Source organism: Lates calcarifer, unplaced genomic scaffold, assembly GCF_001640805.2.
Source record: "Lates calcarifer isolate ASB-BC8 unplaced genomic scaffold, TLL_Latcal_v3 _unitig_2099_quiver_2502, whole genome shotgun sequence".
In the NCBI taxonomy this organism is placed as follows: Eukaryota; Metazoa; Chordata; class Actinopteri; family Centropomidae; genus Lates; species Lates calcarifer.
Window position 1 is genome coordinate 3351 of NW_026115981.1, and position 12504 is coordinate 15854.

At 41.6% G+C, this 12504-nt stretch overlaps 1 long non-coding RNA gene across 22 annotated transcripts; it reads left to right on the forward strand.

Annotated features, from left to right (window-relative positions):
• Positions 1-657: 657 nt before the first annotated feature.
• On the forward strand, positions 658-1389 carry LOC127139709 (uncharacterized). Of its 22 annotated transcripts, none has more exons than XR_007810063.1 (3): positions 658-689; positions 981-1022; positions 1363-1389. It is a non-coding gene; the product is annotated as an uncharacterized LOC127139709 (long non-coding RNA). The 22 variants fall into 22 exon arrangements; XR_007810062.1 differs by lacking the exon at positions 1363-1389 and adding an exon at positions 1324-1350; XR_007810061.1 differs by lacking the exon at positions 1363-1389 and adding an exon at positions 1285-1311.
• Positions 1390-12504: the final 11115 nt, after the last annotated feature.

Sequence of the window (12504 nt, forward strand, 5' to 3'; positions counted from 1 at the left end):
CATTATATCACCTGTCTCTGTGTGTGTGTGTGTGTGTGTTATATAATCTATTTGTCCCTGAGGGTAATTATAGCAGCAGGTGTGGAGCTGAGAGGAGAAACTCACCTTGTTTCTATGTAACACACACACACACACACACACACACACACACACACACAGTCCTGACAGCTGTCGTGTTCTCCGTTGTAAACAACAGTTTTTGTTTCTGTGGAAAAAAATCCTGACATCACATCTTCATTTTGATCAGTTTATCTGGAAAACACACACACACACACACACACACACACACACACACTGTGTTCCAGTTACACACTGACTCTGTTTCATGCTGTAAAAACAACAGTAGTTCATCAGAGTCTGACTCTGTCTCTGGGTGTAAATGACTGAACAGCTGCTGCAGTTTAATCGACAATCGTCCACTAGAGTCTTAGTTTAACAGAAACATTTATTTCACCACCAGACTCCACTGATCAAAACAGGAGTTTTACTGGGAGCTGCTGGAATACCACTGCCTCCATCTGTTAGTGTGTCTGTGTTACTGTGTGGTACTTTTACTTCAGTAAAGTATCTGATTACTTCTTCCACCACTGAAAGAAGTTTGGGGGTTGATGGACACTGGAGAGATGGTGGTTGCTTAAGTGTCTGTAGTGGTCGTTGTAGAGGTGTTACAGGTCGTTGTAGTGTTACAGGTCGTTGTAGAGGTGTTACAGGTCGTTGTAGAGGTGTTACAGGTCGTTGTAGAGGTGTTACAGGTCGTTGTAGAGGTGTTACAGGTCGTTGTAGTGTTACAGGTCGTTGTAGCGGTGTTACAGGTTGTTGTAGAGGTGTTACAGGTTGTTGTAGAGGTGTTACAGGTTGTTGTAGAGGTGTTACAGGTCGTTGTAGCGGTGTTACAGGTCGTTGTAGAGGTGTTACAGGTCGTTGTAGAGGTGTTACAGGTCGTTGTAGAGGTGTTACAGGTCGTTGTAGCGGTGTTACAGGTTGTTGTAGAGGTGTTACAGGTCGTTGTAGAGGTGTTACAGGTTGTTGTAGAGGTGTTACAGGTCGTTGTAGTGTTACAGGTTGTTGTAGCGGTGTTACAGGTCGTTGTAGTGTTACAGGTCGTTGTAGTGTTACAGGTTGTTGTAGCGGTGTTACAGGTCGTTGTAGTGTTACAGGTCGTTGTAGTGTTACAGGTCGTTGTAGTGTTACAGGTCGTTGTAGTGTTACAGGTCGTTGTAGTGTTACAGGTCGTTGTAGGTGTTACAGGTCGTTGTAGTGTTACAGGTCGTTGTAGTGTTACAGGTCGTTGTAGTGTTACAGGTCGTTGTAGCGGTGTTACAGGTCGTTGTAGTGTTACAGGTCGTTGTAGTGGTGTTACAGGTCGTTGTAGTGTTACAGGTCGTTGTAGCGGTGTTACAGGTCGTTGTGTTACAGGTCGTTGTAGAGGTGTTACAGGTCAGAGCCACAGCAGGAGGTTGAATGGATGAAGAGTCTGAGGAGAAACATGAATTCCTGTTCTCAGCAGAAAGAGCAGCTCAGTGAATCATTTACTGAATGTCAGGTCACAACAGTAATAATCTGACTCATCGGCTCTTAAACCCATGCTTCAGGTACTTTACAGAGATATGGATCTGATCTGGGAGCAGTTATCTCTCTTATTACTATGTTAATGCAGAACAATAAACAGAGTGTGTCTTCCTCTGCTTCATGTATATTATTACTGTAGCTGTTTGTTGTGAGCTGGGACGATGATGAACGACGTGCTCTGCTCCTCTGTTTGTTTTTCATTGTTTCTCTGGGTCTTCTATCAACCCTCTGCTGTAATGTACCGTCTGTGTAATGTGCTGCAGGCCGACATCGATTGTTTGTTTCTACAGCAACAAACGGGTCATGTGAGGAGAAGACCGCTGGTTCGATCGCCACAGAGACTCGGTCTGTGGTCAAATCACATTACATCATTAGACTGCACGTGGTTTATAATGCAGTTAGACTGTTACACAATGGGAAAGTTTTAATACATTTACTGTATAACACAGAATACAGCAGTGATGTCTTCATCTGCTCTGATGTTTTCTCTGGGTTCAACTCACTGTGAAGCCTTTATCTTTTATTAATGTACACATCAATGAAGATGTTAAAGCAGAGAGAAGTCAGGGAGATATTAAGGTATTTTTAAAGGATTATCTTTGATGTTTAAGGGCTTTTTAAAGAGTGAATATGCCATAACAAGTTGACAGTGTAAAATCTGATCAGCTGATGTTGGTCCTGGTTTCACCGCCCCTTTGGTCGGCTGAGTCTCACCTGTTAAGACTTTCTTTGTTTTTTGTGCTGATGTAGAGTTTGTGGTATCATCTGTGTTGAGCCGGTTGTTATAGACTTTAACAGACTCCAGTTCTACTCTAACATTAGTGAGCACTATTGGTGTTATAGGGTTTGATGGTGTTAAGGTTTGATGGTGTTATGGTATGATGGTGTTAGGGTTTGATGGTGTTAGGTTTGATGGTGTTATAGGGTTTGATGGTGTTAAGGTTTGATGGTGTTAAGGTTTGATGGTGTTAGGGTTTGATGGTGTTAAGGTTTGATGGTGTTAAGGTTTGATGGTGTTAAGGTTTGATGGTGTTATAGGGTTTGATGGTGTTATAGGTTTGATGGTGTTAGGGTTTGATGGTGTTATAGGGTTTGATGGTGTTAGGTTTGATGGTGTTAGGTTTGATGGTGTTAGGGTTTGATGGTGTTAAGGTTTGATGGTGTTAAGGTTTGATGGTGTTAAGGTTTGATGGTGTTAAGGTTTGATGGTGTTATAGGGTTTGATGGTGTTAAGGTTTGATGGTGTTATAGGGTTTGATGGTGTTAAGGTTTGATGGTGTTATAGGGTTTGATGGTGTTAAGGTTTGATGGTGTTAGGGTTTGATGGTGTTAGGGTTTGATGGTGTTAAGGTTTGATGGTGTTAGGGTTTGATGGTGTTAAGGTTTGATGGTGTTAAGGTTTGATGGTGTTATAGGGTTTGATGGTGTTAAGGTTTGATGGTGTTAAGGTTTGATGGTGTTAGGGTTGCAGTGGTAGACTCAGACTCTCAGAGTCTCCTCAGTGTTAAACAGATTTATTATTTCCAGCCTGTGCAGATTAACTGATGCTATCGGCCTGGAAACAGTTTCTTTCTTCTCAGAAGGCGTGTAGCTCTGACATTCACCTTGGAGAGAACATTATCATGGAGATAAAGACCTGATCTGCTGTGTCCTCCCCCCTCCCTCGGCAGGAGAGCGTGACCGTCAGACAGCGAGTCGATGGATTAAAGCTCTCTGGGAAAAAGGTGGAGGTGAGAATTGACGGATGGAGGAGTTTTAGAGGAGATTGTAGAGGAATGGAGGACGGGCTGTGATTGGACGAGACGGTCACATGATGCAGGCAGAGTAAAGACACAGTAAAGACAGTAAAGACAAGGGATGAAGTGAATCTAGAGGATCAGCTCCTCAGCTCCAGTCAGAGCTCTGAGGCGTCAGAGATAATCATGTTCACAGGTATGAACCTCACCTGCTGCAGGTCACATGACTCCTCAGTAAACACACAGGAAGCTGATTCTCTTTTTAACTAAAGCTTTAATATTTATTAGATTATGACTGTGAATTCATTTTACTCCTCAATTCCATTAATTGACCTTTTAATTGAGTTTAATTAACAGGCTTTAACGAGATTATTCATGTTAAATTAATTAACTAAGATCTGGATGTTTTAAACTGATAATTTGCTGAATTTGAGTTTTTGTTAAAATGAATCAAATGACATGAACGTCCTCCAATACACAGATAATCCACTTTAATACACACACACACACACACACACACACACACACATATTAATATGTCTCATGTATCCATTAATTCACACTGAAATAATGATCACATTAATGCTGATGTGTTGGATCATCACTGAGATAACAGATAATCCTTCAAACAGCCCAAAGATTAGATCAGATTAAATTAATTCAATCTAATTAACCTCTGATCTGGGATCAGCCTCAGTCACTGCACACACACACTCTCTCTCCTCTCTCTCTCCTCTCTCTCTCTGCTAGATGACTCTCTCTCTCTCTCTCTCTCTCTCTGCAGACTGTAGATGACACTCTCTCTCTCTCTCTCTCTCTCTCTCTCTGCAGACTGTAGATGACTCTCTCTCTCTCTCTCTCTCTCTCTGCAGACTGTAGATGACACTCTCTCTCTCTCTCTCTCTCTCTCTCTCTGCAGACTGTAGATGACACTCTCTCTCTCTCTCTCTCTCTCTCTCTCTGCAGACTGTAGATGACTCTCTCTCTCTCTCTCTCTCTCTCTCTCTCTCTCTCTGCAGACTGTAGATGACTCTCTCTCTCTCTCTCTCTCTCTCTCTCTCTCTCTCTCTCTCTCTCTCTCTCTGCAGACTGTAGATGACTCTCTCTCTCTCTCTGACAGTTTGTTGGCTGCTCTCTGAACTCTCTGGCGACTCGTGGTTGACTTGTTGCTGACTCAGTCTGATGTTTGTCTCCGGCTGCTGCGTCGACATTAATGATGTTATGATGTGATCTCGACCTGTTTCCATGGTGACGTGATCTGATTACCTGCAGCTGATCAGGTGGAGGAGGTCACCTGATCTGATTCAGATTTGACTCGTGTTCTGTTGGTTTCTAATCATCACATCCTCTGTGGAAAACAACCAGGCGTCACATGTTGTAGCCGTGTGTGTGTGTGTGTGTGTGTGTGTGCGCTCAGAGCAGCAGAGCGTGAACTGTAAACACCTCACTCTGCCGTATCACCGCGGCGACCAGATGGTGCTGCCCGGAGACCATCGCCAAGGTGACCCAGGAGCTGCCGGGGGCAACGACCTGAGAGGACCGACATCCATCACACACACACACACACACACACACACACACGGACAGAACCTGAACCCTGCAGCTCTGAAACCTCCATCAGACCTGAGAACCACAAAGTGACTTTAGATTCTCCTGCATGATGAATGATTCAGAGATTAAGACCGAGCCTTTATGTTCAGAACAGAAACCTGACGACTCTGATCTGATTCTTCCTTTGTTCAGCGCTGCTTCTGCTGAAACGGTTCCTCTGTCAGTTTTCAATTGTTCTGGCTGCGTTGTATTGAATAATAAAGAGCGTAAGAAGCACTCCTCCTGAGAGACTCACCTGAGCTGTTACACCTGAGCTTCACCTGCTGCTGTCTGTGTCGCTGTCTCTATATAAGTTTATTTTGCCTGCAGCTGATGATGGTTATTGATTGGTTATTGATTGGTTTTTGATCGGTCACTGAATGTGTTGGACTGTGTGTGTTTGATGCATCAGTGTCACTGTTGATTATCTGATGATCTGTTTGTTTGTTGGAATATTTCTCTCCGTTCTTTGTTTGTTCTCACTGAATCTCAGAATCCAGATGTTCTGAGCTGAACCGACTCTGGTTTAAAGACCTTATTGTTGTAGATTTGTTCAGTTTAAATGAGACTCTGGTTCAGTTTAGATTCATGTGTAAAACATTCAAACACGACTGAGGTCATAACCAGGTCTATATTTAGTTTCCGTTTCCATGGTGATCACATCTGGATGTTTCATTCATCATCTGCAGGAGCTCATTATGTTTTAACACTCGGCCGACACATTGAGGTCTTACAGAGAATAAAACCACACACTCCAATTTAAAGGTTTTTAATATTTTCAGAAATAAAAGAACAGAGACAGAAAAAAGGAACATTTTTAAACAATAATTAGTTTTAACGCTAAAATGAAATAAAAAAAAGAAATTAAAATAATCATTATTAAATAATGTAATGGTTAAATAACTTTAAATAAATAACAACAAACAAATTAACAGCAAAAAAAAAAAAAAAAAAATAACCAAAAGTTAAATTATCACTTTGAAATTCTTTAAACAAAATATTAAGAAATATAAAAATATCTAGATAATAATTACATTAATTACTGTTAAAGGTTAAGTTAAATAGTTGGATTATTAACATTTTAAAGTAAAAGATATTAAATGAAAAGGGGCTTTGTTCAGTTTGTGTTTTTATGATTTAGTTTTTTAAATTTAATTCTAGTTTTGCAGGGCCGCTCTGAGCCTCCGTACACAGCAGAGATAAAATGAATCAGAGCAGATGATGTTTCCTCTCGTTTGTAATAACTCGACTCTGGTTTGTGTTTTTATTTCCCCTGCTCCATCAGCTGCTGCAGCATCATTTATCTGAGACAAAGACTTTTCATGTTTCTGTTTTAAATTATTTTCTCTGACGTCGAGTTTCTGATGAGTCGCTCTGTTTCATCATCTTTAATCCTAAAAAAAAAAAAAACAGAACAAAAGAAGAGGAATTTTTTAGTTCTGCTGCAGAGGATTAAAAACAGAAACAAATGACTGTGGACAAACATTTCCTCTTTCTCTCCTCCTCTCTCCTCCTCTGATCTGCTGATCTGATCATATCTGTATTGATTAACACTGACCTGTGATCAGTCTGAGATGAACTTATTTGAATTTGGTGGTCAAAGGTCAAAGGTCAAGGTTGGTGGAGGAGTAAGACCACAAGGAGGTAACTAGTTTTCTCTGGAGAGATGAAATCATTTGTGTCTGTTAGTGAACTTCCTTGTTTTCAGATCAGTATATTCAGTTCATTCTTGGTGGTGAAGTTGGTTAAAGTCTCAGTGTTTGTGAGAGTTGATTTTGGGAACAGTCCGACTCAGCATCAGCTCCTCTCCCTCCTCTCTCAGATGGACTTCTGCTTTCTGTCTCCTCACTGTTTAGTTTTGATCCTCAGAAAGTTTTGGCTGAAAGTTTTTAGCTGAAGGGAGTGAAAACTTTAAGGCAGCAAACACACAAAGAGTTTCAGGACATGAATAAATGATGCAGCAGAGCCTCAGAGAAACTAAAAAGTTTGGAGGTATTTTACTGAAACTTTCACTGAAAACTCACAAAACTTCTTTAACTCACTCAGAGTGAGAAATCAATCAGATCAGCTCAGTGAGACGTTTCATGTGTTTTCATGTTCCAGCTCATTCGATAAAAACGTCTCAGATCAGAATCATCCAGAGCTCAGATTCTTTATTTTCAGAGAAGCTGCATTAAAAATACAACAAAAGACAAACACAGTGTCAGTGCAGTGATGCACTGTACGTACTGTACACGAACGCAACACCAACATGAGTCAAAGAAGAAAAACTGTTCATGTTAAAACCTGAAACATCAGCAGCATCAAGTTCACTCTGACTCTGATATTCAGATTTTATTGAGTTTTATTTTCTTGTGTGTCTGTTCAGTGACGATGATTTCACCGTTTCCACCACAGTTTAATTTTAGGATCCTGAAAAACGACGCTGCACTAACACCAGAAGAATTCATCATCATTTAATCAAATTAATTCTAATTCTAAAACTCATTAATGGAGGTTTTTAGTCAGAGCTCTGATTCTGCAGACAGAATAAAAATATAATATATATATGATAGTGATTATTATTGACTAATGAACGTGATTCAGACTGACTTCCTCTTTGCTGCTCTTTCAAATTAAAAGACTAAGGAGTCTGACAGCTCAGTCACAGATCCGTAAAACCTGTTTCCATCGAAGCTCAAAGGTTTACTTACTTACTGTCACAGCTCGAGAGCTCAGGGAGCGCGCTGTGGCTCAGGTGTTCCTCAGGTGTTTCAGTGTGAACAGGAGGGTTTCTCTGTCTTTATTCTCACTGAGTGTCTGCCTCCTGCAGCAGCTGTCGAACATCTGTTAAATATTAACTCACTGCCTCCAGAGATGGACTGAAATCATCAGTCAGAGAGATGAAGAGGAAACTGAAGGAGGTTTCACACTGCACAGATGTGAGGAAAAAATCTAATCAACCTGTTTCTACAATTAAACAGATTTTTCTTGATCCAGTTTTTCATCAGTGTCAGTGCAGCTGTTTTCTGTTAGAAAACTCTAGATCAGTTAGCAACTGGTTGAAATCATCTTGTGGCAGAAAATAAAACAAAACTTTTCAGACTCATTCATCATAAAAAAAATGCTGCTGGTTGAAAACTGGTTTATTAGAATATTGTGTAAGTTATGTTTCAGTAGGTCTCAGCCAGGTCAAGTTAGAATACATTTAAGTTTGGCTAAGTTTAAGGTTAATTAGGCTAAGTTTAAGTTAAGTTTGCAAAGTATAGTTTAAGTTAGGCTACATTATAATAAAGATAAACCTGTTTTTGCTGGCTCCCTCTGGTGGTCAGACTTGTCTTTTAGCAACAGTGACGTACAGGTGTAGTTTCAGGTGGAGTTTCAGGTGGAGTTACAGGTGGAGTTTCAGGTGGAGTTACAGGTGGAGTTTCAGGTGGAGTTTCAGGTTTAGTTACTGGTGGAGTTTCAGGTGGAGTTACAGGTGTAGTTTCAGGTGGAGTTACAGGTGGAGTTTCAGGTGTAGTTACAGGTGTAGTTTCAGGTGGAGTCTCAGGCGTAGTTACAGGTGGAGTTTCAGGTGGAGTTTTGCTGGCTCCCTCTGGTGGTCAGACTTGTCTTTTAGCAGCAGTGACGTACAGGTGTAGTTTCAGGTGTAGTTACAGGCGTAGTTACAGGTGTAGTTTCAGGTGGAGTTACAGGTGTAGTTTCAGGTGTAGTTACAGGCGTAGTTACAGGTGGAGTTACAGGTGTAGTTACAGCTGTAGTTTCAGGTGTAGTTACAGGCGTAGTTACAGGTGTAGTTTCAGGTGGAGTTACAGGTGTAGTTTCAGGTGTAGTTACAGGCGTAGTTACAGGTGGAGTTACAGGTGTAGTTACAGCTGTAGTTTCAGGTGTAGTTACAGGCGTAGTTACAGGTGGAGTTTCAGTTGTGACACTGACATTCAGGCTGCTGTGAAATGATTCTTTAAAGTCTTTGAATCTAGTGTTTCCTCTCAGTTGCTGTCTCGTCTGGTGTTTGTGGTTTTAATGGATCAGATCCAGAGCCGGTCTCTGAGTGTGTTGGACCCAGTATCTCTGTCAGACAGACTGATCTGAACTCTGCAAGACGATAACACTGCGAGCAGACTGTTAGAGCTGAATCTGCCTCCACACAGATACAGACAGTAAAGAGCTCAGAGAGATGAAGAGATAAATGAAGTGGGTCAGTTCAGATAAAAACCAAACAAATAACAAAGAAAATGTTTTAAAGCCTCGGTGGGTCAGCGGCTCTGCGACGCTCTGATAACACACAAACATTTACAGCTTTAAAACTCAGAGACAACATTGTTCAGGACATTTTCACTGTCGTTCACGACCGATGGACTGATACTGGAGAAAATATCATCTGAGGCTTTTTACTCTTTAATCACACAACAAGAGAAAGGTTCTTTACACCATTTTCACCCACTCTCAGCAGAAATATAGTTTCTGAGTGCTGCACCTGTAAATACTCAGAGTATCATCAGCTCTCCTCCTCTCCAACACAAACAGAGCAGCTGATTAAAACCAGAAAAAAGTCAGAGTTTCTGCTGCTGACGTTTGTTCAGTTTGTTTCTCGGAGAACTTCAGATCCAGACGTCTGACGACTACAACTCTTCATATACAGTTAGAAACCACCAAAATCTACAAAACTGGATGAAAAGTTAATTTTGACGCTTCAGAAAAGCACTGACACACAACACAGAGGATCTGACATGATTACAGATTAAACCTGAACCAACAGGAACCAGTGTTTTACTGCTTTCCTCTGAGACCTGAGGGTCTAAGGATCCAGAGAGTTGGAGGACGTACAGATTGTATCTGTGCTGTATAAATGAGGAGGAATCAGATCGTGGACTCCTCCTGCTGAAGGGTTAAAGCTGCAGCCTCCCACAGATCCACAGACTCGTCCGTCTGCTCTCAGATATTTGTGTAAATGTGTTTCCTTCCTGTCGCAGCAGCGTCATGTTGTTCTGCAGGGAGTCACACTCTCATCAACAAACCAAACTAAAAAACCTCCCCGCAGCGGCACAAGGAGGATACCAAGTGGGTTTCCACGGCGACAGCAGCATCCCTCAGGCTCACCGTGGTGATTACCCCGCAACACAATCAGCCTTCACTTCCTCTGCCCAAATTAGGAAACAAATCCAATAAAGTACATGGAACACGAGGAGGAAGACGGAGCATGTGATTAGAAAGCTGCAGATCTGTTTCCTGTCTTTAATTCCTGCCGCTGGAGGAACCTGGAGACGCTGCAGTCTGTTCTCACAGCAGTGCAGAGAGATTTAGATCAGGTTTGATCTGAGGGCAGCGTTTCACCCACAAACCTCCATCCTCCCTCTGTGATCACATCTGACACTCAGAGAGGACAGAAAAAAAACTCAAATATCTGAACAACGGCAACAAATAGCCAACAACAGAGGAGGCGAGGAGGTCGTAGAGGCCTTGAAAGACATTATAGGTCCTTGAGAAGGTTTTATAGGCTTTTGAAAAGGTTCCAGTGCCTGAGGAGTTTCTTCATTTCATTCATCACTTCAGTACTTTATTTACAGAAGGTCCTTTATGAGGTTCAAGTGGTTATTGAGGAGGTTCTCTGGTTCATTTAGGATGTTTTAGTGGTTGATGGAAAGGTTCTAGACGTCGTTTAGGAGGCTCTGAGGGTTGTTCAGTTCTAGGGTTTGTTATAGGAGTTGTTCTGAAGGTGGTCATCACAGAGGTTCAGTGGGTGTGTTAGGAGGTTCAGGAGGATGTTGTAGAGGCCATTAAGGAGGTTCTACAGGCACATGAATAAAGGAGAATGACCAAATGAAACCTTTACCTTGATTAGAATTACAGATTTCTTTAGTCTTTAGTTTCTTTAGTTCTTTAATCTTGGAATATAAATCATTTCATTTGAAGTCATTTTGAGTTACAGATTATTGTAACTTTGAATGTAAAGTTCATCCGACCAAAGGCTCCTGTGTCTTTGACCTGTTTGTGGTCAAATATTTGTCTGTGATTTTCCATCAGGATCATACTGAGGTATCTGTGTGATGTTATCCCTGATAGAAATGATCAGAGTTCCAGTGTTGTTGTTAATGAGGCTAAAGCAGGATTCGGGGCAGAGCTCACAGGAAGTTGTTAATGGATCTCCTCCTGATGGAGCCTGGAGGAGGTTCTGCTTCCTTCTGCTCCCCATAGAAACCCCACAGTGAAGATGAGACATTAAAATCTGTTCAGTCTCCTGCAGAGCTCCACAGCTCGCAGCTTATTGTTCACGTCAGTCTGTCCAAAACTGTCACGTTCCTGCTGCTAAAACGCTGAACGTGGTCTGTCTCTGCCCCTCCCCAGGACCGAGGAGGGTTATGTTTCAGACGCCTGACCGCCTGATGGATGTTCCACCTGCTTCAGGTGTTTATCTCTCAGGCATCAACATGAATCCTGTTTCATAGTCCTGTCAGGAATCAGAGAATCTCTCTTCTTCAGGCTGTGAGAGTCTTTTCTACAAACAGAAGCTGCTCTGAGACTCCCAGTAACCCCCCCACAACACAAAAACTGTTTTCTACAGCAAATTTCATACTTTCTTTAGTTTTCTAAGAATAATAGTAAATAATAAAGCAGCAGAGGTGGAGACATTGTTGATCAGCAGCAGTTAATCCTCTGTTTGCTCTGAGAGGGAGGAAATGGACCCGGCTCTGTCTAATTAGTGGAAACTCTTCATCCTCCAATGGGCCCAGAAACTACCCGGACTCTTTTCCACTCTCTCTCTGACTTTATGAATTTGCTGAAAACATGCCATTCTCTGTTCCTATCAGAATTACCCAGGACCATGTGTATTATCCCCCCGGCTATTGGTATTTGTTAAAAACATTGTATTTTCCAAAGCCCCTTAAACTCCCCAGTCCTCTCTCTGAGGCAGTAACCACCAGCTCTGCCTGGAAACAATCCCTCCTCTAAAGCTCCTCAATTTACCTCCTGAATCTGTGTATTTAGTGGAAACACTCTCACGCTCTCTGTCCCAGAATGGCACTGTTTTCCATCGCTCTTAAAACAACCCCCCAACCCCCAAACACTTCCTGTTTCCACCTGTGTTTCCTCTGGTCCTAGTCAGATTCAGACCACATTCAGAAGTAATGTGTAAAGAAAAGTAAATTATAAATCACCTCTGGGTTTCACCTGGATGTGAGGCAGGGCTGTAAATGTGGCGGCAGACATTGAGGTGAGGTGTAAATCCTGAATCGAGATAGAAAGAGGAGGGTCTGTTGTTTGTGGAGGAACAGACCTGTAGATATGAAGGTATCTGTGGTTCTGCTGAGTGTAAACAAGGCAAACAGACAGTCTCTGTTTACCTCTAAACATTAACATTATTATTATCGTTCATGAATAACAATGACATTAGTTGGAACTTTAAATCTGAATTTTTGCTCTTTATTGTGTCTTGAATCAGTTCCACTGGCTCTTACTGAACAAGTGACAGCTTTTAAAATATTTTTAGTTCTGTATTTACTTTTGATACAACAGAAACATTCAGAATTATTTTTGATATTTTCTTTCTGTCCAGAGTTTAGTATTTATATTTCATTTTTATATTAGTTTTCTGTTGTCAGATCATCACAGTGACCAGCATCATCCG